Here is a 27111-nt window from a genome sequence, read left to right as displayed (position 1 = left end):
CAAGCCACCATGAGGCACGCTGGGTGCAAATGTCACTTGGCAGCTATCATTGTAGGTTATGGATTGCACTTTCATCCCCATGTGTTGCGAAAAACTATGCAGAATATGCCCAATTATCCTAATGTGGAAATCTGGCCTTCACAGATTTACCTAACGTACCATGCATCAACTTCTTTGACTGTAAAATGTTTATTTTTCCTGATTAGAGCTTTTACCTACAAAATCACCAAATTTATTCGGACCTTTCTCGATGCCACTCCAACTTCACTGAGATATTTCCTGATAAAGTCCGATGTCTTGCCCTGTTGAGGTATAGTGACTTCCATGTTGTACTCTTAGGGGCATATTATCAAGGATGGCCTTAAAATTATCGCTGGTTTAGTGGCAGAAAACTGCAGATAAATCGGCAATAATTGGCTGGATAATATGCCCTGGAGAATTCCAATAGAAGCCCATGTTCACAACCATATTATGAACTTCTATTGGATTTCTCAAGGGCATATTATCAAGGCCATTATCGCCGCTAGCTGCAGTTTTCTGCCGCTTAACCGAAGATAATTTTTAACGCCGTTCTTGATAATATGCCCCTTAGTCAGGAGGAAAAATCCTAGACCAGGCAGACCTGTTTGGTGTATCCAACCTCGAGGTCCATTTTGGTGCGCCATAAAGCCTGCTTAGGTCCCGGTGTACAATAGAATATTATTGCCACTAAAATGTACTTAACTTTTAAAATGTCATTCCTTTGATTCTCCTTATTTGATTTTGGTCATGTTGTTGACATTTTTTTTTTTTAATTCTATTTGGGTTTCATATTGTTCGGTATTTTGACTTTATTACTGTTTCAGTACTGCATAAATAATTTATGCATTTCCCTAGATTAAGCCTGTCTGCTCTGTGTCATTGGTACCAGGGGTTTGAGCTCATGTTTATTTTGTGACTCTTGCAGAACATCCTGGCAGTTGGTGTTAATATTCTGTAAGGGGGCGACTGACAGCCCCAGTTAACAATACACTTTCTTACAATATACCTGAGAGCATAGATGCATCCTTGCAGTATTATATAAAAATTAGCATATTTGGACTGTGGTGGTACAAGGGGGCTAGGAGCAGTGCAGGAACATTGTTTTTATGTACGGGCCACACAGGAGCAGCAGCAGCACCCCCACTCCCCAAAATCCAATGCTAATTGAAAATTGAAAAGAGCACTTTAAATCATCAAGGTCATTGGATTCCTGAACTGTGGAGCATTTATTTTGATCATTTCTTGCACTTGGAACAAAAAGATTAGAAATAAAGGTAATATAACTATGTTCCTCTTCATTTGCTTTCTGATTCTCCACTATAACCAATGTGTGCCACAGGTGGGTAAGACTTCTCCACATAAGGGGCCTCTATTTCAGCAAGGAAGTTGTTTTTTCTTTGTTATAGGTCAGCATCAGACCTAATAAGTTCTTGTTTTCCCCAGTCATGATAAGGAGATTTAAATCATGTTTTAAATGATCAATTCTGGCAGCAGCTTCAAAATAAATGTTAAGACCTAATCAGCTAACGGTAGACCCGGATTCCCAAACTGGAAATCACTTGTTGGAAACTGTAGTCAAGGAGTCAAGTTCATGGCAAACCTAAAGTCCACCATTTACTGATGTCTTGAACTTCACTTTGGTCCACCCCGTTCTCTTTCACAGTGATGGCAGTTTTGGCGTCTGCCATGGTTCTATGTCAATGAGGGTTCCATCAGAGGTCTAGTATATACGACTCTGGGTCTTCATTCCGTTGCCGGCATAGCGTTCATAGCATTGATGTTTCACTCTGTCTTCGAGATAAACTGTTCTATATGGGTGTCTATTTACCTTTATTGCTTTTACAGCACCTCTCCCATCAAACACTCAACCAACAGCAATCCATAAAAAACACAGACTCACAGTAGATGCAGCAGTGTCATTTTTTCAATGTAAATTCCAAAGCAGGTATATCTTTTTTAATGTAATAGGTTTTGCTACAGCATATAGCAGACCAATTCCAGGATTATAGAGGAAGTTAAAATAGTGGATATAACACATAACCCTTCTTTCTTCTGTTTTGGCATCTCGAACACCACGTGGTAGATATTTTGCATGATCTTATACTCCAAGAGGTGTCACCTCTAAGGCCAAGAAATAGAAGCAAGGCTGGAAAGGCTGGGAGCACCTGGAGTCCCACTGAAAGACACTGGTTAGATAGTTGGGAGTCTCCCGTGAGTGGTCACTGATGGCCTTCAATGTGGAAAGAAAGAAAGATGAACTCAAGGTCAGGTCTCAATGGCTGATCCAAAATTTCCAGCTGCATCTCAGATGGGAGGTGACACCTTGCCCTCTGGTTCAGGTACAGATGTGTTCATAATTAAACACCCTCCTGGTGGAAAGGAAGAGATAAAAGTGAAGGAGCCAGAGATTCAAAGTCAGCCAGTTTTCAAGCATGCTGAAGTGTGTTACACTCTTTGTGTATCACATGTCAACACAGGGACTTGACATGTGATATGCATTGATACTTATTTGCAGGATATACATTGACTGTACAATAATAATTTGGTGATGTTATTTAAAATAGGGAGGTGACACTAGGTTTCAGTTTAATCCATCCTTACAGATCAAGTCAGCATTGGTATCTTATCGGGAGGAGCACCTTTTTTGACCACAAGCCAATATCTATGGTTGGTTGAAGGGCCTGGTCATGGATCACTCAATGCATCAAACCATCTCATATACCCAGGAACCAAAGATGGCAATATATGGAGGTTGGTGGTCTGTAAACAGCCCAAACAGTACATAGCACACTGCCCACTTGTATTCCCAGGGAGGCTGACATGAGTTCATCTGCTTCCTTCTTACAGTGTTACACTTCACAAGTCCAGACTCTGCATGCCAGGCACTTGTAAAACTTTGAAAATGTTTCTACTGACAGCTACCAAGCTGGGGTATTACTGCGTCAGAGGTGTGACCAATGGTCTCACAGCTTCTTGGCAGGTGAGCACTGTAAATCATAAGTGAAAAATTGTGTCCCAACCATTTGGAATAATTGACAGTAATCGTGTGTAGAGCATCCTCTAATAGTATACTGTTTCACAACTTCACCTGTAGAAAAAACAAACAGACAATAATCAGTCATTAGTAATGCTGTAAGACGCACACACATGTCCGCCATGCGGGTATATCGTATGATCAATATTTAGTCACACCCAAAAGGTAAGAATTGCAAAGACTGAAAGTGTTACATTGTTTGTCTTCTACTTCTGCATCTTCTCGTCTCTTCCCCCATTAGGCAGGACAATTAAACATGACATAAACAGCAATCCTCTGAATTAATATTGATTAAAAGGAACAGAGTGGTGCCACTGACCTAAATTGCCCTACTTTGTATGGGTCCAGATAACTCTGGCAGCAGCAGGCTCTTCCTCCTATACCCATCCAAGATGGCTGACTCCCCTGGAGGGAACATGCCTTGCAGACATCTGGGCAAGCTTTGAGTCATATCACTGGCTCCCATGCCCTCCCCAGCCAATGTGGCCCTCAGACCTTTTTTTTTTGCAGAGTTTTTTATAGCGCGAACTAGACCCGAACTGAATCAGGTATCAGAGCGCTTTACATAGCACCAGTTACGTTACATGAGGACACACTTTCATTTTTGTTAGGCACGGGGAGATTAAGTGATTTGCCCAGAATCACAGGATGTTTGGTGTCGTTACCAAGACTCAAACCCAGATCCCCAGGTCCTTCTCTGCTTTTCGATGTCTGGACAGAACCCGCTGCCTGTGCCGCCCAATGAGATGAAATAATGCTGATTGTGGCAGGCACGACTACTGTCTCCACGCTCCTCAACAATGCCCTGTGGTGTTCTGAGAGTTGCACTCTGAGGGTCTGGGCATATTGGCTCCAGCACTGTCTACTAGAGGTGAGCTATACAATTTGATTCAATTCATTACCTTTTTTCAGCTAGTTCAATAACAGACATACAAGTGCATCAAGCATATTATAAACACTGTATGAAACTGTGTCCAAGTAACAGACATGATCATCAAAACAATGTTTAAGCATATCTAATACAAGTCAGGCGATTTGCTAATACATAACAATTTTCCTTAAATGTATGGCCTTCGGGATAAAACGAGCAACAGTGAAACACACAGAAGGGGAATTGAATGCTTCATAATGACATCAAATGTTCTTGGCAACTATTTTGGGTTTTAGATAAAAATGGCTACAGCTTAGAAACAAATTGCAAAACAGCAAAAACTGCAATGCAGTCTGTTTACTCTGACTATCACACATGCAAAAGATCATATCAGAGGGGCAGGACTTCATGTTAGGAAGAAACCAGCAAGTGATGCACTGCACCAAACCTTGTCAAAAGTGGGCAAGTCAGAGTTTGCAGATTTGTGTTACTCTGAACTCCAAAGTAGCTGGAAACTCCATTAGTTTGTGCCGTTTGCACTGATTTTTAGCACTTGGTGCCGCTCCTAGCACAAACGTCATAATGCACAGCTCAAGAGGACACTGCTTCTTTCTGCAGCTCAAGGGGATTTTCTCCTCGAGTGGCAGCTTCCTCAACGGGGATAGTTTCTGAACATGAGCAGTCGTGACCATCTTCAGCTGCTTGCAGTGGTCTAGCGTTGGACGTTACTTGCTCGCCAACGTTTCAGAGTGTACTTTTTCACAACTCTGTGTGATCAACAAAGCGCAAAATGCAGAAAACTCTGCAAACCCGGCGAACAGAGGGAAGTTCACCGCATAGGCCTAGTCAAAAGAAAATGGTACTGTATGTCGGTGACACAGGATAAATATATTTTGCAACCCTTTTCCAATTCAAGTGACGTATAAAAAGCAACCATAGATTTCATCATTTCAGTGCCCATTCTCCTTCCCAGTCTATGCTGGAAAAATGATCCTTTGATAGTTTTCTTAGTGAGTGACAGTACTTGGGTGGGGTCTGATAATATGGGCAGTTAAAAGAACAAACTAAAAGAAGATTTAATATATGCTAGCCGAGGGATATGTGATACACTATCCTGATTTAAGCCGTCAAGGATAATAGATTTGGAAACACTGGTTTCTTCTTTACCCCCTATAGAAAACTGTAATAACAAAGGCCTTGACAAGAGTCTGTCCTCCAAGTACTGTAGACCAACCTCCTGATGTTCGACCACAGGGAGGAATAATAATCATTTAAAAAACAAACCTATTTCCTCAACTTACAGTGCTGTACTAGGAGCAACGTGTTAGGCCAGTCCCATGGGAAGCAGAAGCCACCCCTCTAATGTGTCAGCTCCCTAGCTTAGATGAGAACCTATAAATCCCATTAGAGTTTCTGCTCATTTTGTCTTTGCCATTTAATATCTGTTGTGGCCAAGAGTCATTACCTGTACATAGAACCTCCAAGTAGGAAAAAGCATGTAAGTTAGAAATCAGATATTATCAGTAAAAAAAAATTACATTCTCTGGGTTTATGCCCACAGATCATTGCTAAAGTTGCAGATTTGTTGATCACCATATTTTTAGAAGACATAAACTCTTCAAAGGCACTCAACAATTTCTGCAGACCAACCGGAGTCCTAGACAGCAAGACAGCATCATCAGCATATAATAACACTGGTATAGGACGCCCAGCCACATAAGGAGCATCAGTTTGCAATGACTGCAAAGACTTATCCACCTCATTGATAAAAAGAGAAAACAGTAAAGAGGTCTAAACACAGCCGCGAGGAATGCCCTGCCCCACTGTGAAAGTGAGCGAGCACTAACCCTGTGAGCCAACCTGAACTTTTCTGGATACATTCACGTAAAGACTTGAAGGAAACCTATATTTGGCCTAGAAGCACCAAGGGAGATCAACAATTACCAAAGGATGGTATGGTGAACAAAATCAAATGTACTACTTGGATCTGCAAAACAAAGGTGCAACATTCTGATTTGGGATATTTCCGTATTAACAGGTCCAGCTTGACGTATTACCCGATAGTTCCAAGGCCTTTTCTGAAGCAAAACTTGTCTGTTGATAAAATAGAATATTCCTTAGAGCATTCCTGCAAACTTTTCATTAAGATCCTGTTCAACATGTTTACCAAAGTGTCCAGGAGCGAAATAGTACAATAGTTTTTGGGGCCTGATTTATGGCCATTGGCACATTAATAGAAGCACCCCAGGAGGGTGGTAATATGTTGACAGGAGCTACAATAAATACTCTTCAGAACAATGCACTTTTGTGTGTTGGGGTAGCTTGGGGAAATGGTTCATACTTTTTATCAAGAAGTTATGACCAGCAAATAGTGCTCTGGGGGGGTTATTTGCTGAAATATTTTCATTATGATAATGACTACACCTGGTTTGCTTTCAGATGTCCTTTATACATCCTAATTTATGATGTATAAGCTTTTTTTCCTGCCTCAGATACAAAGAAGACCCAGCTGGTAATTGAGCCTGATGACACTTTTGTAGTGCCGGTCACAAGCTATCTGGGTGTAGAATGGATGGAACAAGACACACATCTTTCAGGTGTCCTAGACTCAGTTTACCAATCACTGTGGTCGCTCTGAAGCTTAGCCTTAGTGTACTTTGCCTACGACCATGTATAGCACCTTTGTGACTTTTTGTCTGGGTTTGCACTAATCAAATACCACATCATCAGGGGATATTTGGTCAATGAGGGATGATTTCTACTTTAAATTTGGTGTAACCATTCAAGCTGGAGATATTCTGTTGGATGTTATGTAAATAATCACAACCAATTAGTGTGAACAGCATTTAGAGGTAGATTAGGATGGCGGACAGAGGAACATTAGACCACCATCATTGTAATAAGCAGACTTTCTGACAAGAGGTCAGTGGGCTCACCTACCAAATTAGGACTTAACTGCTGTGGAAGCGGTCAGAAACATGTCTATTTATATTGAGGCATGCTGTGCCTGTCACATGATGCAGGGATGTTTAGGGGGCACCAAGGTGTCCCCCCGGGTCCATAGTTGAGGGCCACATGGGTCAGGGGCCCTCCAAGGTGCCCCAAAAAAGCTTTCCACCAGCCATTTTTCACATTGGAAGACCTGACTTGAAATGGCTGGCAGAGAGGATGACCGTAATCCCCATGGCGGGGAATGTGATTGGACTGACTGCCCAATGGGCTCCTTGAGCCGGTCAGAAGCATTGGTCAGTCCCGGGGCTAATAGTGTTGGTCTGACCACATCCTAATGCAGCAATCTGACAGCAGTTAGAGATGACAGTGAGATCGACACTGACATCCTGTCAGTATCGGTCCCACAGACATCATAATCAGCCCCTTAGTTTGAAAAAAAGAACCACAAACCAAGAAGATTAGTGCAGTGGGATATAGAACTCATAAATACAAAATCTGTAAAGCTCACCAGGCCTGGAGGCAGTTCCAGTGAAGCTGGCACAGGTGTTGTGCTCCCCAGTGCACTGAACTTCTCCAGCTGCTGTACAGGTGTCGCAGACAGGCTAGTAAAACAAGACTCACAAGTATATCCATTGGGAGTCTCGTCTACAGCAGGCACTATAATAACACAGAACAGGAATTGAGAAGCTTAATTTTCCCACCCTAATAGCAATGACATTAAACACCCCACTTGTGGCACAGATTTGTTGATGTTATGCTTGCCCAGAATAACAATTATTTTCCACTTAACTGCTGTACAATTTAGTGTGCTTGAATTAAATCACTAGACCCGAACCCTTGCATTCTCCATGTCTGGGAGACGTGAGGGCAAAACCCCATCCACATATCAGCCATGCACCAGGTTGAGGTTAAAGTAAATAGTGTCAATGCCAATATATTGAGTGCGTTTTAAATGAACCAGTTAGCCCATGCTCCATGCCCCAAAATACCAAGATATTTTAAAGGAAGGGGAAAGTGGGCTCCAGATGTCAGGCAGCCCATCATTGCAGGCACCACAATGGACACACAGTAGGAGTCTTGATTTCCTCTTCAAAACATACTAATGTTACAGGTAAGTGTGCAATTTTGTTTAATGTCCTCTTTCTTATTGACATCTTTGTGACAAAGCAGGTGGCTTTATGTAAATACCACTTGTTCGTAGAGAGACAGGTGTTGCAAGGAGAAGAGACAAAGTGGTGTGAGAATGTGCAGCAAGTTGTGCTTTCACTTACTCTCTGGCCTTTGTTTCAAGGCAGCATCTTAAGCCCACACTGCTCATAAACATTCAGAACCTGATGAGAAGCTGATATCAGAGGAGGTTTTAGATCTAGCATATTCCTCTTCATTAAGATTGCCCTGAGAATAATCACCAGGATGAAGGTGGCAGCAGAACTCCTATTGAGGCAGAATAAAAAACAAATTGATGCTGACAGTGACAGTGTCTGTACTTGTGGACAGCATGGTAGTCTACTTTGACTACCAATCGATGAAGACTCTTTCATCATTTAAATTCCCACATGTCCTATTGTCAGCAGATAGAGCCTATTATGTGGGAGACAGGATTTTTATCTTTAGATGTTAGACAAAAGCCCCTGAGAATGACAATGTGGTGTTAACGCACATAACCTGCATTGGTCATATTAAATTAACGTATCCATAAAGGTCTGTTTCATGAACATATTCTGGCTTTAACTTCTCACTTAATGCATGAACTATAATGATGATAAAATTCAATATCTAATTTGGAACCTTTAAAGTCTAAATGTAGTCTAGGAAGGAAATTGGTGAAAGGTTACCATGATTGTATTTTTGATGTTTTTTGAAAGTCTATCTTGATGTGTCAAGGACCCCACAAGTCTTACTTGTGACCTGTAAGGCAATCCTGCAGAGACGACATGGACCACCACCGCCGGACCCACCTACCTCCCAAGCTGGCTATACACAGATTGAGGACGCTGATGGGCACGGGGAAGGAAGCCAAAAATGAATGTTGGATGGACCGGGGAGCTTGATGCTGTGTCTCCCTCTGTTTATGGGCGACACCCAACGTAAGGGCTCCCAGTGTGACCGTAGAAAAATCAGCAAGGCAAATGGTAAAACACGCTATGCACTCCTGCGCGATGGCAATGTAAGTGAATAACAAAATCAGCAAGGCAATAGGCAAAACAAGCGATGCGCTCCTGCGCGATGGCAATGTAAGTGAATAACAAAATCAGCAAGGCAATAGGCAAAACAAGCTATGCGCTCCTGCGCGGTGGCAATGTAAGTGAATAAAAAAATCAGCAAGGCAATAGGCAAAACAAGCTATGCGCTCCTGCGCGATGGCAATGTAAGTGGATAACAAAATCAGCAAGGCAATAGGCAAAACAAGCTATGCGCTCCTGCGCGGTGGCAATGTAAGTGAATAACAAAATCAGCAAGGCAATAGGCAAAACAAGCTATGCGCTCCTGCTCGGTAGCAATGTAAGTGAATAACAAAATCAGCAAGGCAATAGGCAAAACAAGCTATGCGCTCCTGCGCGGTGGCAATGTAAGTGAATAACAAAATCAGCAAGGCAATAGGCAAAACAAGCTATGCGCTCCTGCGCGATGGCAATGTAAGTGGATAACAAAATCAGCAAGGCAATAGGCAAAACAAGCTATGCGCTCCTGCGCGGTGGCAATGTAAGTGAATAACAAAATCAGCAAGGCGATAGGCAAATCAAGCTATGCGCTCCTGCTCGGTAGCAATGTAAGTGAATAACAAAATCAGCAAGGCAATAGGCAAAACAAGCTATGCGCTCCTGCGCGATGGAAATGTAAGGGAATAACAAAATCAGCAAGGCAATAGGCAAAACAAGCCATGCGCTCCTGCGCGGTGGCAATGTAAGGGAATAACAAAATCAGCAAGGCAGTAGCAAAACAAGCTATGCGCTCCTGCGCGATGGCAATGTAAGGGAATAACAAAATCAGCAAGGCAATAGGCAAAACAAGCTATGCGCTCCTGCGCAATGGCAATGTAAGTAATTAACAAAATCAGCAAGGCAATAGGCAAAACAAGCTATGCGCTCCTGCGCGGTGGCAATGTAACTGAATAACAAAATCAGCAAGGTAATAGGCAAAACAAACAATGCGCTTCTGCGCGATGGCAAAACAAACAATAGACGCACCCAGGTAAGCCAGCAAGACTACCGGTGCAGTAAGGCAGAGCGTCCTGAATGAAGTGGTTCCAAGAAGGCTCTTAGCGAAAGCGCGTCTCGGAGCGGTCGGGTACTCACGCTTCCGGGAAAGACGGGCTCGAGAAGAGAAGCGTGGCAGCGTTGCAAACGTCTCGGTGTAATGCAGGCAGGAACGCTGGCATATGGCTTCAGGAATCCAGAATCTAAAGCACAGAACGGGCAGAAACCACAGTTCTTAACTGGTTTCCCCCGGAAGTGCTTTGACGATGCCGGCGGCCTCCGGAGTACAGCTAGACCGCTAACTCCTTTAAACCGGAAACGAGGAATGCGCACATCGCTCGAGTACGGAGTTGAGCCCTCTCTGTCTGCATCCAGGAAACGCTGCCACAAGGTAAGGATGGAACATGACATGATGATCTTAAAGAATGTCACTACCTCACTATCATTGCTGGGAAGAAGGACAGCCCCTGAAAGAGTAGAGTAAGTGAAGAAGACAGTCATTCTTATATGCCTTTTCTGGGGCTAATGATTTCTACAGTTCAGTTGTTGGCACTGTTGAAGAACAGTCTAGTCCATAATATGATCAAGTCATGTAATCATACACATTATTTTCAGGAGATGCCAGAGGATCCAGAGAGGACATTTTTCCACTCAGCAAAATTCTAAGGGGAATTTTACCCCAGAAAGATAATATTCACATTAAACAACATGCTACATCAAAGTTTATAAAACATACACCCATACTCATTTAAACCTCCTTATTCAAGCAGTCCACAGCCACGACCTGCTGTACGTCTTTGTCTCTGGGTTGGCTTCTTCCACAGGATTCTCACAAGGGCTCTGGCTAATGTGATGAGGCAATGCATGATAGGGTGGTAAAGATGCACCTTTGCACTTTGACTTAATTGTGTATGCTCCAAGCAATGAACATGAGGAATATATATTGTATTACATTACATGATGTTTATTGGAATTCATAACACTCAAATGTCAGGGTTATATGCTCTTTTAGGAGGATACTGTTTCAGAAGTGTTGGATATAAAATTCATGTATGTGTAAGATTCAAAGACTTTTTTTATAGTTCGATTGACATGTTTTTCATGGGTGACAAGTTGCGCTAAAGAAAATATCCTTTGATTATTTAAGCACATTTCTGTTGTTTTGCTGAGACTGCAAGGTTAGATGCAGCCTAGAATATCTGTTTACAAATTTGTAGAAAGTGGTATTAATGATCATACTAATAGGTGTCATACTATTCGGAAGTGGAAATCATTGGCTCACAGGATGACTGTGAAGGAGGTATTGTCATATCGTTCCTTTCAAATGTGTGGTACAGTCAGTAGTTGATTCATTCCAGAGCTGTAACTCTTGCTTGTTATATGTGATATGCTTTCGCTGATGGAATCATGGTCTGTCCCATTTGAGTGTTCAGTGAGCAGTGGACTAGGCTTTAAAAGTGACCTGTCAAGCTATTGCCAGTAACTTGAAATGTGTCCTGGTGTGACTCGGCCCCACATCAGCAGAATAGGAAGCTGTATGGTAGATACATTTTTGTTTCACTATAGTTTCTTAAGTAATAAAATGAAAACATCACTATATAACCCATTGGAATACCCAAGGTGCCTGAAGTCATTACGCTGAGACAGGTAGATAAGGAGACTTCATGTTTAATGACCGTTTGCCTCCACAGCTCCCAGGAACTCACAGGCTCCTATCATTCAAACATGTACATTCTTTTGTCATGACAATGACATCACAGATGCCACTGAAGAGATAGAATAGATTATTACATCATCTCCTCTCTTCCTAATAACAACAAAACTAAGTGCAAAGGAGGCAAAGATAAAAACAAGAGAAACAGATCAGCAAGGAAGAAGACTACTAATAAATAAATAACGTGATAAGAAGATAAAGGATATGAATAAAGATAAAATGATACCAACTATTAGAACTAAAATACATTGGACAAAACATTTAGTTTACAAATCCATGCGATTAGGCGGAAGCATAATTGTACCACTCCACTCTACTCTACCATTCCATCACTGCTAAAGTGTCTGCCACATCTCCTGGCTCAAGGTCTTGTTGCTAAACTTCTCTTTTAGGAATTTTGTAGATCCTAGATAATTCTTCCCATTGACCCGGACAGAAACCGTGAAACAGCATTAACCTTAACAGGAGTACCAAACTTTGAAAGTCCTTTAGGGACGTTTAAAGGGGATTTAACTCTCACCCAATCTCCCACAGAAACATTAGATTCAACATTCTTAGAATTTTGAAGAACACACTGATCAACTGATCCAACTTTATCATGAGATTCTCCACACTTGGGCGGGGAGTCCCATTTCTTTATCAAAGCAGGGCACATGTGAAATGAAGCTTCTCTACCTCTGAGAAGTTTGAAAGGACTGGAACCTGTGATGGAGCTGGGAGTGGTACGATGTGCCCAGAGCATACTTTGAACAGCTTCTTTAATATCAGTCCTAGAAGAGATAGCCCATTGAGCACATTCAACTAGAATACGGTTGGCGCGCTCAATAAAACCATTAGCCTGTGGGTGATAGAGTGCCACACGCTTATAAGCAATACCAGACTGGCTCAAAAAATCAGACTTTTCTTTTGAGATAAATTGTACTCCATTGTCGGAGACAATCTCTTTGGGAAAACCCTCTCTTACAGAGAGACTCTGAAGAAACTTGATGACTTCCTGCGAATTGGGATCAGTCATAAATTGCACCTCCCACCATTTACTAAAATAATCAGCCACAACTAAAGCACATTTATACTTATTTGGTATAATGTTTAATGGCCCCACAAAATCAATGGCAAGCTTCAACCAAGGACCATTGGAACATACACTCTTGTACAGGAGGAGAGACAATGTGTATAACTTTGTTGCTGGAACAACATGTCACACAACCTTCAACAATTTGTCATTTCATGGAAGGCCACCAATAAGACAGCTCGGATACTTTTCTTGTATTGGTATGACCAAGATGGCCCTCACGGCCGTAGTCAATAATGCGACTTCTCAAAGACTCTGGAGGGATACATTTTCCCCCCAGATGATCATTTCTCCACCCTCCAAAGTAAGTTCATCTGCAAAAGGGTGAAGATGACCATCTACATGTTTTGAAATACAACTAAAACAGCAAACATCCACAGCAGCAATAAGACACTCCTCATCAGCATCATCATCAAGTTCTTGTTTATGCAAAGTACAAGGAAACTGGTGTTTCTTCCCCCAGTCATATGCGCAACCTCAAAATGATATTGTAAATTTTTAGACCTTAGTCTGACCAGCCAAGGCGTATGATTGTTTACAATTTTTCCCTCAAGAATAGGAATGAATGGTTTATGATCAGTCAGGAGACTAAACATCTTACCCCAAAGAAAACATTTGAACTTCTCCACTGCCCAACAGAATGCCAACAGCTCACGTTCAATAACTGAGTAATTCTTTTCACTTGGGCGTAGAGCCTGTGATGCAAATCCTACAGTGAATTATTTTTCCTGTTTAACTTGAGAAATCATGCCCCCCCAGACCATATAAACTGGTGTCAACAGACACAGTACACTGATAATTGGGATCACAAGGTTAAGGATCTTGCAAGGCCCTAATTCTTTCTTGAGCTGAGAAAACTTATCCATACAGACATCATCCCAAACGAACTTGAACTTTTTCTTAAGTAATTCTCTCATGTGTACAGTCTTGGCAGCAACATTGGGAATAAACTTTGTATAGAATTCACACATTCCAAAAACAAAGACATCAACTCTTTGGGAGAGGGAAAATGAGCATTCACAATGGCCTCGATAAGACCTTCTCTAGGAACAATTCATTCTACAGAAATACGATGCCCCAAATATTCAATGGAGTCTACACCAAAAACGCATTTAAGTCTATTGTCTACAATACATTTACCCTCTAACTTCTCTAAAACAGTGGCAAGATTTTGTTGTGAGATTCTTTGCAGTTACCAGCAACCAAAATGTCGTCTTGAAAAACTACTGTGTTAGTGACCCCTTCCAACACCTTTTCCATGATACGTTATAAAACTGAAGCTGCCGTGGCTAAACCGAAAGGCATCCTCCTAAACTGAAATGTCCCTTTGGGAGACACACAAGCGGTCAAATGCTTAGTGGCAGGGTCTAGTTCATTTTGATGATATGCTGATGCAAGATAGATTTTTGAAAAAAAGAATCTTGCACCAGTAAACTTGGACAGAATATCATCAATACGGGGAAGGGGATGTGAGTCCACCCAGATCTCTCTGTTCAAGCTGTGTAAGTCTATGCAAACTCAGAGACTCCTATTTTTTTTGCATGACAACAAGGGGGGACTACCAGTGGGAAGATTCAATAGGTTTGATGACCCCTGACTTACACATGCTCCTAAGTTCAGCTGAAAGATCATCTCTGACACTAAACGGCACATTACGTAACATGTGTTTGATTGGGACAGCACCTTCTTTGACCTTGATAAGATGCTTAAAACCTTTAATGCATCCCAAACTGTCACCAAAAACCCTAGGAAATATTTTGGACCAAGATATTAAAGTTTCCCCTTGATGAAAATCATTCACAACCAAAACTTGTACCGAAGTGCCAGGTCTAAGTGTCATGCCAAACAAGCCGTGATGGGACCACCCAAGAATGTTAAGACCTTTCTTTGCCACATACACTTCCCCACAGATTTGTCTGTCTTTAAATACAAGAGATGTTTAAAAAAAAACAGATAACTCAATTTTTCTGCCTTCATAGGAAACAAGACTTCTGACTGGAGGATTGCGGTGCCTGTACCCCCATGTCTTTTCAAATATTTCATCAGTGATCATTGTCATGCACGCACCGGAATCGACCAACAACTCAAGAGGCTTACCATCCACTACATCTTCAACAACAGGATCAACACAAACCTCAGAATCATCTTTTACAACCACTAATAAATCAGTTAATGAACTAACAACTTCACACACCGGAATACATTTGTTTTCTTCAGCATACACCACACTCACGCTGCAACGAAAACCACCCATCTTTGCAAAGTGACCTTCTTTGCCACATTTGCGGCACGAGGCATTCTTTGCTGGACACATCCTGGAATTTGGAAAATGAGAAGGAAAACCACATTTTGTACAAACATTTTTTGAAAACCCACTTCTCTTTTCATTTTTGTTTCTGATGTACCTAACTTGTTTTTGCTCCGATTGATTTGTGTCTTTATCCATGTGCGCTTTCTTAATTTTATCCTTACCCTCCCTAATAACACCTACAGCATTGTTCTCTGGTTTTAATTCCCGCGACGCTTTTTTGGAGAGCTCATTACTCTTAACTATGGAAATAGTTTCTTGTAACAATGGATTTTTCAGAGTAAGTAACTTTTCTTGGACTTTTTTATCGCTACAGTGAACAACAATCTGATCACGAATGAGTATACAATGCTCTTGTCATTGTCTTGTACTCTTGTGAAACATTTATGTCTGGCTACCATAAGACTTCTTTCCACATCAAATTGCTTCTGCAACAAACTGACTGCTTGTTCAAACTCATCTAGTATCTCTTCTCCTGGAACTACTTCCAAAGGAGGAAGATGCTCTAACACAGCTTGCCCCTCAAACCCAAAATTATGTTCTACACTGAATCGTTTTCTCTGCGCACTAAATGTGCTACCCCCATGGCACCTAAATATTTTTCAAATGCTCTGTACCAAACCTTCCACCTAACTGCAGGATCACATGTACGCTTTAAAAAGGGGGGAGAAAGTTGTACACTTTGCATGTTGAAAACTAAAATAATTTAAGAAATACCATGTTGAAAGTCCAACTGCAACGTAAAAGTTGGGTGTAATAAACAAACTTTTTTACTAAAGAAAATTAAGAGAAAAAAGAACTGTGAGGCAATGCTTGAAGACCTGAAAAGCAATAATTAGTTGTGAATAGCACACATTTTCCCAAAAGACAGGAATGCAATTATGAAAACAAACTGCAAAGGATCCATTTAGAGACTGAAAGTCACCTACAAAAAAAAAATTAACTGAAACAATAGTTTCTTAGATGTTGAAGCCACTGGAACCACTAATATCACTAGAATAACAAGCTAAGATGAAAAGATTCTTAAAAAGCGCCTTCCCACTACTACTAGTACAATTATCACTTTACTGAAGTTTGTCTATTACCTAAAATAAACACTTCAACGCCTCCTTAAATTCCACCACACTATCTTAATTAGATTAAATACGACACTTGAAGAAGTTCAAGTTACACACTTCACCACTTCCTGAAGAGCTTGAAAAATGTCACCTCTGTATTCCTTCAAAAAGAACTTTGCCGCTTTCAGCTTTCCTTCCTTGAAGAGAAATAATTACAGCAGTTTTTCTTTAAATAATGTCTCACTTCACCATCATCAAAAGGAGGAGGACGTGAGATGGAGAGGATCTCTGTGCCTTGAAATAGAAACAGCACAGATAGGAACCACCACGACTCAATGCAGCAAAACCAAGTCAGTAAAAAATACAAAAATCACACCAGGGATGGCCAGAAACGAGAAAAAAAAAAAACTCACAGTTTGGCAAAGTCTTCCGATTGCTGGCAAAGACACATTTAGCTTGAAACTTAAACAGCATGCAATGTCCTCGGTAAACTGGCAGTGACAAACTGTGCCTGAAACTTGAGATGCATCCGCACTCGACTGATTACCCACATAAAACACCGAGATGCGACATCCCATCGGTGTTAGAGACAGAAGGGTACAACTGAATGAATGGAGAAATGAGGAGGATGTCACCACGTAGAAAATGACAGCAAGCAGATGAAGTGGCGGAAGGACTAGGTTGTCAAATCGAGGCAAACAGAAAACAAGAGCAACACACGTGGGTAGAGGCACTCAACGGTCAGACAGATCGTCGCCAAAATGAAGTAATTATGCTGAGACAGGTAGATAAGAAGACTTCATGTTTAATGACCGTTTGCCTTTAAAGCTTCCAGGAACTGACAGCTCAAACATGTTTATATTTGAATGCACATCCCCCTCTTGAAGATTTCAGAGTCATAGACAGTACAGACCCTGAACATCCCATCTGTTACAGATGTTGTAGTCACAGACTGCACGTACCCTGAACATCCCATCTGTTACAGATGTTGTAGTCACAGACTGCACGTACCCTGAACATCCCATCTGTTACAGATGTTGGAGTCACCGACTGCATGCACTCTGCACATTGCCTCTGTTAAATGAGTCAGAGTCACAGGCTGTATGTATACTGTATACAACAAGGGGTGGTGATGGACAGAGTCTCTGAATTAAGCAGAGTACTCTCACCCAGTCAAAAGATCAGGGCTAGATCCAACACCGTTTTTTAGCTCATTGCACCATCCCAGTTTCAGAACCTGGCTGTATGCAAATTAGTCTGTCCCTGGCCCAGTGCATCATGGGAACAGGGCAGACCAGACTACAAAAGCCAATTCTTACACTGGGAAGGAAACAAGCTTCCGGGGACCGGTTTCTGCCATTTCAGGCGTCTTCGGCCCGGCTTGCTTGAATCCTGATGGTGCAATGAGCAAGGGACTCACATCTGAGTATACCCTTCCACGCTTAGGGTGGACAAAATTATATACAACAAGGGGTGGTGATGGACAGAGTCTCTGAATTAAGCAGAGTACTCTCACCCAGTCAAAAGATCAGGGCTAGATCCAACACCGTTTTTTAGCTCATTACACCATCCCAGTTTCAGAACCTGGCTGTATGCAAATTAGTCTGTCCCTGGCCCAGTGCATCATGGGAACAGGGCAGACCAGACTACAAAAGCCAATTCTTACACTGGGAAGGAAACAAGCTTCCGGGGACCGGTTTCTGCCATTTCAGGCGTCTTCGGCCCGGCTTGCTTGAATCCTGATGGTGCAATGAGCAAGGGACTCACATCTGAGTATACCCTTCCACGCTTAGGGTGGACAAAATTATATACAACAAGGGGTGGTGATGGACAGAGTCTCTGAATTAAGCAGAGTACTCTCACCCAGTCAAAAGATCAGGGCTAGATCCAACACCGTTTTTTAGCTCATTGCACCATCCCAGTTTCAGAACCTGGCTGTATGCAAATTAGTCTGTCCCTGGCCCAGTGCATCATGGGAACAGGGCAGACCAGACTACAAAAGCCAATTCTTACACTGGGAAGGAAACAAGCTTCCGGGGACCGGTTTCTGCCATTTCAGGCGTCTTCGGCCCGGCTTGCTTGAATCCTGATGGTGCAATGAGCAAGGGACTCACATCTGAGTATACCCTTCCACGCTTAGGGTGGACAAAATTATATACAACAAGGGGTGGTGATGGACAGAGTCTCTGAATTAAGCAGAGTACTCTCACCCAGTCAAAAGATCAGGGCTAGATCCAACACCGTTTTTTAGCTCATTGCACCATCCCAGTTTCAGAACCTGGCTGTATGCAAATTAGTCTGTCCCTGGCCCAGTGCATCATGGGAACAGGGCAGACCAGACTACAAAAGCCAATTCTTACACTGGGAAGCAAACAAGCTTCCGGGGACCGGTTTCTGCCATTTCAGGCGTCTTCGGCCCGGCTTGCTTGAATCCTGATGGTGCAATGAGCAAGGGACTCACATCTGAGTATACCCTTCCACGCTTAGGGTGGACAAAATTATATACAACAAGGATTTGGATCTAGCCCTGATCTCTTGACTGGGTGAGAGTATTCTGCTTAATTCAGAGACTCTGTCCCTCACCACCCCTTGTTGTAAATAATTGTGTCCACCCTAAGCGTGGAAGGGTATACTCAGACATGAGTCCCTTGCTCATTGCACCATCAGGATTCAAGCAAGCCGGGCCGAAGACGGCTGTAATGCCAGAAACCGGTCCCCGGAAGCTTGTTTCCTTCCCAGTGTAAGAATTGGCTTTTGTAGTTTGGTTTGCCCTGTTCCCATCATGCACTGGGACAGGAACAGACTAATTTGCATACAGCCAGGTTCTGAAACTGGGATGGTGCAATGAGCTAAAAAACGGAGTTGGATCTAGCCCTGATCTCTTGACTGGGTGAGAGTATTCTGCTTAATTCAGAGACTCTGTCCCTCACCACCCCTTGTTGTAAATAATTTTGTCCACCCTAAGCGTGGAAGGGTATACTCAGACATGAGTCCCTTGCTCATTGCACCATCAGGATTCAAGCAAGCCGGGCCGAAGACGGCTGTAATGCCAGAAACCGGTCCCCGGAAGCTTGTTTCCTTCCCAGTGTAAGAATTGGCTTTTGTAGTTTGGTTTGCCCTGTTCCCATCATGCACTGGGACAGGAACAGACTAATTTGCATACAGCCAGGTTCTGAAACTGGGATGGTGCAATGAGCTAAAAAACGGAGTTGGATCTAGCCCTGATCTCTTGACTGGGTGAGAGTATTCTGCTTAATTCAGAGACTCTGTCCCTCACCACCCCTTGTTGTAAATAATTTTGTCCACCCTAAGCGTGGAAGGGTATACTCAGACATGAGTCCCTTGCTCATTGCACCATCAGGATTCAAGCAAGCCGGGCCGAAGACGGCTGTAATGCCAGAAACCGGTCCCCGGAAGCTTGTTTCCTTCCCAGTGTAAGAATTGGCTTTTGTAGTTTGGTTTGCCCTGTTCCCATCATGCACTGGGACAGGAACAGACTAATTTGCATACAGCCAGGTTCTGAAACTGGGATGGTGCAATGAGCTAAAAAACGGAGTTGGATCTAGCCCTGATCTCTTGACTGGGTGAGAGTATTCTGCTTAATTCAGAGACTCTGTCCCTCACCACCCCTTGTTGTAAATAATTTTGTCCACCCTAAGCGTGGAAGGGTATACTCAGACATGAGTCCCTTGCTCATTGCACCATCAGGATTCAAGCAAGCCGGGCCGAAGACGGCTGTAATGCCAGAAACCGGTCCCCGGAAGCTTGTTTCCTTCCCAGTGTAAGAATTGGCTTTTGTAGTTTGGTTTGCCCTGTTCCCATCATGCACTGGGACAGGAACAGACTAATTTGCATACAGCCAGGTTCTGAAACTGGGATGGTGCAATGAGCTAAAAAACGGAGTTGGATCTAGCCCTGATCTCTTGACTGGGTGAGAGTATTCTGCTTAATTCAGAGACTCTGTCCCTCACCACCCCTTGTTGTAAATAATTTTGTCCACCCTAAGCGTGGAAGGGTATACTCAGACATGAGTCCCTTGCTCATTGCACCATCAGGATTCAAGCAAGCCGGGCCGAAGACGGCTGTAATGCCAGAAACCGGTCCCCGGAAGCTTGTTTCCTTCCCAGTGTAAGAATTGGCTTTTGTAGTTTGGTTTGCCCTGTTCCCATCATGCACTGGGACAGGAACAGACTAATTTGCATACAGCCAGGTTCTGAAACTGGGATGGTGCAATGAGCTAAAAAACGGAGTTGGATCTAGCCCTGATCTCTTGACTGGGTGAGAGTATTCTGCTTAATTCAGAGACTCTGTCCCTCACCACCCCTTGTTGTAAATAATTTTGTCCACCCTAAGCGTGGAAGGGTATACTCAGACATGAGTCCCTTGCTCATTGCACCATCAGGATTCAAGCAAGCCGGGCCGAAGACGGCTGTAATGCCAGAAACCGGTCCCCGGAAGCTTGTTTCCTTCCCAGTGTAAGAATTGGCTTTTGTAGTTTGGTTTGCCCTGTTCCCATCATGCACTGGGACAGGAACAGACTAATTTGCATACAGCCAGGTTCTGAAACTGGGATGGTGCAATGAGCTAAAAAACGGAGTTGGATCTAGCCCTGATCTCTTGACTGGGTGAGAGTATTCTGCTTAATTCAGAGACTCTGTCCCTCACCACCCCTTGTTGTAAATAATTTTGTCCACCCTAAGCGTGGAAGGGTATACTCAGACATGAGTCCCTTGCTCATTGCACCATCAGGATTCAAGCAAGCCGGGCCGAAGACGGCTGTAATGCCAGAAACCGGTCCCCGGAAGCTTGTTTCCTTCCCAGTGTAAGAATTGGCTTTTGTAGTTTGGTTTGCCCTGTTCCCATCATGCACTGGGACAGGAACAGACTAATTTGCATACAGCCAGGTTCTGAAACTGGGATGGTGCAATGAGCTAAAAAACGGAGTTGGATCTAGCCCTGATCTCTTGACTGGGTGAGAGTATTCTGCTTAATTCAGAGACTCTGTCCCTCACCACCCCTTGTTGTAAATAATTTTGTCCACCCTAAGCGTGGAAGGGTATACTCAGACATGAGTCCCTTGCTCATTGCACCATCAGGATTCAAGCAAGCCGGGCCGAAGACGGCTGTAATGCCAGAAACCGGTCCCCGGAAGCTTGTTTCCTTCCCAGTGTAAGAATTGGCTTTTGTAGTTTGGTTTGCCCTGTTCCCATCATGCACTGGGACAGGAACAGACTAATTTGCATACAGCCAGGTTCTGAAACTGGGATGGTGCAATGAGCTAAAAAACGGAGTTGGATCTAGCCCTGATCTCTTGACTGGGTGAGAGTATTCTGCTTAATTCAGAGACTCTGTCCCTCACCACCCCTTGTTGTAAATAATTTTGTCCACCCTAAGCGTGGAAGGGTATACTCAGACATGAGTCCCTTGCTCATTGCACCATCAGGATTCAAGCAAGCCGGGCCGAAGACGGCTGTAATGCCAGAAACCGGTCCCCGGAAGCTTGTTTCCTTCCCAGTGTAAGAATTGGCTTTTGTAGTTTGGTTTGCCCTGTTCCCATCATGCACTGGGACAGGAACAGACTAATTGGCATACAGCCAGGTTCTGAAACTGGGATGGTGCAATGAGCTAAAAAACGGAGTTGGATCTAGCCCTGATCTCTTGACTGGGTGAGAGTATTCTGCTTAATTCAGAGACTCTGTCCCTCACCACCCCTTGTTGTATGTATACTGCACTTCATCTCTGTTGCTGAATATACCTTCGCATTTTATTTTATGTTATCTCAAAGCTTTTTATAAAGCATACATAGCTGCCCGAATCGAGCTTCCGGTGCTGTCGTGAGAATAAACAACAGATGTGTCAAAAGAATGCCACTGGCGGTGTAGTTAAAAAAGATGCATTTTTAATTGCTCTCTAGAACTTGACAGAGTGTTATTAGAACTGAGCTGTATGGGAAGAGTATTCCATAATATGATAAGCAAATGAGCACCCTCCTCCCCTCAATCTCTTGATATTGGGTACTTCAAAGAAGGACAGATTGTTAGATCTTAGTGCTCTTGAGGCGGTGGAGTGATGAGATGTTGTAGTACATGAGAACCAGATGAATACTTTAACTTGTGGGCAATGCACAGGGCATTACATTATATCTGTCTCTTGGTGAGTAGCAAATGCAGGCATCCCCTCGGTTACAGATGTCAGAGTCACAAACTGGATGTACCCTATAGCTACTCTATGTTAAAGATGTTGGTGTCACTGACTGTATGTACCGTCCACTATTCCTCGGTTACAGATGTAGGAATCACTACCTGTACATACCCTGCAAATATCCTCGGGTTCTCATGTCGGAGTCACAGACTGCATGTATTATTTATATTGCCTGTTTAACGGATGTCAGAGCCATGAACATACATACCTTGCACATCTCCTCCATTGCAGAAGTCAGAGTCGCAGCAAGTTCTGCTAATTCTTAAAGAGGAAACTGAGTTTTTAAATGTTAAGTCTCTTCCGCAGGTTGCTTTGTGGGAAGGATCCAGACAGTCCTTGAATGCAGTTAGAATAACTTCACCCCCTGTTGGCAGAAATGCGTAGTGTGAGTTTTAGAGCAGACATGAGTGAGTACTACAGATAAAACAGCTGCCCCTGAAAAAGCAAGGGTTTGGTGTGTCAAAGTAACTTGTAGATTATTTTTTAGCAAATGTCAATGTTATGGTGGGAGAAAATGTCCTCTTGTACATTTGAGAATGGTCACATCTGGCACCTCCCTCGACAATGCTTACTTAATTGAATTTTGTCACTGATGTTACTTTCATGCCTTTATTATTTTTTTTTCACAATTCTAAACCTCAAATTTTTTTTGTCAGAGACTGTTTGCAAATTAGTACTTTCAAACAAGAGAACTGCTGCTAGCAAGATTGAGGAATTTATACCAGAAAGCACTCATTAGTGAATCACAAGTTGCTGCCATGTGGACGCAATGGAAGGGAATTTGGAAGGGTGATTGGCACCATCACATATTTCATATCAGAGGCACATGTATTATGGCAATCCACACGGTGGCTCTGTCACTCCACGTTTCAAAAAAGCACACAAGCAAAGTGTTTAATAATTCAGCAAAGGATTATTAAAATAATGATATCATGGTGCTTACTCAGGCCCTTCATACAGATATGGCTCACATATTAATAATAATAATAATAATAATCCACATTTGTAAAGTGCGAACAATCACCCGTAAGGGTCTCCAGGCGCTAGGGGCCATCAGGAAGATTAAGTAAGCTAGTGCCCGGAGTCACATGGTGCTGCGCTAATCTGCCGCCGATGGAACCTTGATCCCCAGAATCCAGCAACGGTCACCCTGGCCGTGGCGCCACACCTCTTCCCTGGCAGTGATGACAGTGGTTGCCGGCGTTGCAAGCTGCAATAGCCTCTTAAGAATTATCTTTGGCCAGAATGTTGAGGATTGAGTCACAGTACAGTACAGGTATGTGGGCATGTGGCACTCACCCAGCGTGTTGTTCTCCAGTTCTTGTTCTTTGACGCAGTGAGTGACGTCAGGAGGGCATTGCTTGAAGATACCTGAGCAATGGCTGCTGCCGATAGCAAGACACTGTTCATAAAGTAGGCAATCTGCTGAAAAAGGATATGCATTGTAGAGATGTGAGTATAATTGTACTTTCAATTCAAACAGGGTGAAATACATGTAAATAAGTATAGATTCTTTAACGTTAGAGTGGAACCCAGTCACTCTTTGCAGTGAAATGATTTAAGAATAAGGAGAAGCCAAGAAAATGTTTAGGCTGTATCATACATAGGGTGAATTTTTCTTGCTTACCACGGGCACACCTTTTAAAAGGTGTACCGGACATGAACAAGGAAAATGTGTTGTATTAGGATGAATGGTCTGGCCCCAGGGCAGCTGCCAAGTCATGTTGCATCGAGGGCTACGCTAAACCAGAGCGGCTGCTTTGAAGCTGCTCCATGTTTCACAGTGCAGGCGGCTACCTGCCTGCACTTCTAAGGGAGATTACAAATCCCCTTGCAGGCAGGTGTAGTGAGTGACTGTACCCACCTGATAGGGTATTTCTGGGTGGCGCCTAAGGAGCCACTTTCCACTTCAGAGGAGTGCCATCTGGTGATGCTCTGACAGTGTGACACGTTTTAGTGCACCTCCAGACTACTTTTCTACCTCTGCACCACATCTGAAATACAACACGGGCACAGAGGCAGAAGGATTCCCTCATTTGCATGGGCCGCACTCCCCGCATATGAGAGAATACCCTCTGATGATAGCACTGGTGCTTTATGTGAGCCAGCACAACCGTTATTACAGAAGGAGATACTCACGGTTCTGAGGCCCCTTCTGTAATACTAAAGGGCCCAGGAGCACACACAATGGGACAAACACTTGTTACACCCCAGGTGCACTTCTGTGATATGGCCCCTGGTGATCAGTGGTACAAAAGATACTGTAAAATAAAACAATTCTAGCTATTTAGAGAGTAGGAAAGTGTAGGAAAGTAAACACAAAATGGCACTTGGGGAGAGATGTAGGAAAGCAGAGGTATGATAGTATAGTAACAGACTGAGACAGAAAGAGAATGACAGAAAAACAGAAATGGATAGACAGAGAAAGATGGACAATTTAGAAAAGGGCAAATACAGATACAAAGAGTTAATTAAATATAGAGGGGCAGATTCATAAAACCTTGGCACAAAAGAGGGAAGCAACCAATGCTGATGTGCTGTGTTGCATCAAAGTGAAGAGAGCAGACCAGCACAATGTCTACATAGCTATTGTGCTGTTTACCTCTCTGCCTGTGCTGGGGAACTTTTGTCTACCTTGTGCCATGCACACGCACTTGCACCATAGTGCAAGCAGTGAGTGTGATATCTTGCATTGCTTGCGTACTGAAAGTTACCCTTCCTGTACAAAAAATCTATGGTTAGACATATAGTATTACACAACTGTATGAGTATTTTGCATTTACACTCGAAAGGAAAGATGGAAGTGATTGGAGGAAAGAAAAATTACATTATGTCAGATAACAATTATATGACGTGTCATGTGATGCAATAAACACTGCAACCTACAGATGACATTTAAGTTTAATACCAATGGTGCATTTTATGGGTCAACGTACTTACTGAAGGGTCAATGATATGAAGCCAGTTTGCAACAGTTTTAAGACAGAACACATATTGTTGCATTGATGCACAGTCCACATAGTCATAATAGCAGAAAAATAGGAATCCTTAATATAATAATAATATAGAGTGACCACTCTGCAAAAGCAAATTTACTATAGTTGGGTTCCCCCATTTTTTACTACATGAACTTCTGACCTTTTCTGTGAATCCGACTCGCTAACCAAGCCTTAGTCACAAATGTTCAGCTTAAAAGAGCAACAACCTATAGCTAATGTGATCATAGCTGTCTATTTTATAAGTAAACTGTTGGATTGAAGTTTAAACCTTTCTCCTTTACACCTAACACCTAACTTGCTTTTAGATTGCTATGCTTTCAGGAGAAAGGATGGCTAAGCTGTTTTCATTGTGATATCTTAATTAAGACTTTGATTAACTAAACTTTGGTAAGACGTTCTATAAAAAATCAAATTGCAGTAAAGCAAGAGCTCAGTAATCGTGCAGCATGAAAGATTTCACACTCTTATCTCATCTCATTTCAAGGAAAATCTGTTTTTAAAATATTTAGCAGACAATCTGCACTGGCAGGATAAAGACTCTGAACTCATCTGCCTTCGAATAACCTTTTTCATACACTATGAACTCGAGTTGGGATGCAACTCTCATGTTTGCTGGAGCCAAAGTCAAGGAACAAATTATACTCGTTGGTAAAGTTTTTTTCTTATATTTCATGACAATAACGACCATCATTACGAGGAGGTTTGTCCAACACAGGACAATATTTTTTAATTTTACCACTGGGCTAAATGAGACAACAGGATAGATTGTACCCCTAGAAATTCCTTGGACGCTGAGTCACACAGGCGTTACTTCTTTGAGGAAACACCGAACAATTATAGTTTTTCAATCTGTATTATCAGCAATGCCGTAATGGTTCTGCCGATTCAAACCTGACACAATCCCAGCATCAACCCACCTGAGATGGAGGAAGAAGTTAAGAATCACTAACTGCCTTAGAGGGAACTGTGGAAACAAGACTGGGGCAACGTTTGTTTCCAAAAGTGCCTTGACACTGCAACACAGACAGCCTGTACACTACCTGGTTGAACTAGCCACTTGCTTCTCCACACTCCCAACTTTCAGGCAAATGTATTTTGCTGATCAACTTATGGAAACTGTGACAACAGATGCTCTGAAGGTGATTACCCTCAATGCTGCACCTGTCGCGATGTTTGAGACCATAACTGACTGCATTGTCACATTGTCACAAGTCTCAGGGCACAGGACTCAAACATTTACTAGGTCCAGCCAAGGATAGCCTCAGACAGGCACCCAGGTAAAGTTAGGCACCCTCTGAATACTCCACGTCACTTCAAATAATTCTACTTATAGCCCACCTTGGAGCACACCACGGGGGGTGCCTAGGACAGCACCAGATTTTTGGTTTGTGGGTGGAGATTTCCCTGCAATTAAAGGCTGAGATAAACATTGGAACATACAGGGAACGACAGGGACAAAGGGAACAAGGGCAATCCTATGATAGTAGATAGAGTCAGCTGGGGACATTTAAACTTACAGCTAATTTCAGGGGGAAGGGAAGCTCGGTCCTGATCATAACTTTCTTCTTATCTATGTGCACCTTTAAGTGAACTTAAAATAATTAAGACTGTAAAAGGGTACGCTCATCTTACCTCCAGTTATCAGTGCCTGGAGCATGACCACAGCTGCAAGGTTGGCCCTCAT

The 27111-nt window shown here is 42.8% G+C and overlaps 1 pseudogene across 1 annotated transcript; it reads right to left on the bottom strand.

Annotated features, from left to right (window-relative positions):
* Positions 1-2866: 2866 nt before the first annotated feature.
* On the bottom strand, positions 2867-27111 carry LOC144828290 (uncharacterized; annotated as a pseudogene). The gene is made up of 5 exons (XR_013610415.1): positions 27060-27111; positions 23728-23850; positions 22637-22792; positions 7387-7535; positions 2867-3109 (listed from the first exon to the last, which is right to left on the bottom strand). The product of XR_013610415.1 is annotated as an uncharacterized LOC144828290 (transcript).

The sequence above is a fragment of the Lissotriton helveticus genome, chromosome 4_1 (genome assembly GCF_964261635.1).
Source record: "Lissotriton helveticus chromosome 4_1, aLisHel1.1, whole genome shotgun sequence".
Lineage (NCBI taxonomy): Eukaryota > Metazoa > Chordata > Amphibia > Caudata > Salamandridae > Lissotriton > Lissotriton helveticus.
The sequence above is the reverse complement of the archived record's forward strand: the minus strand, read 5'-3'. Positions and strand labels throughout refer to the sequence as shown.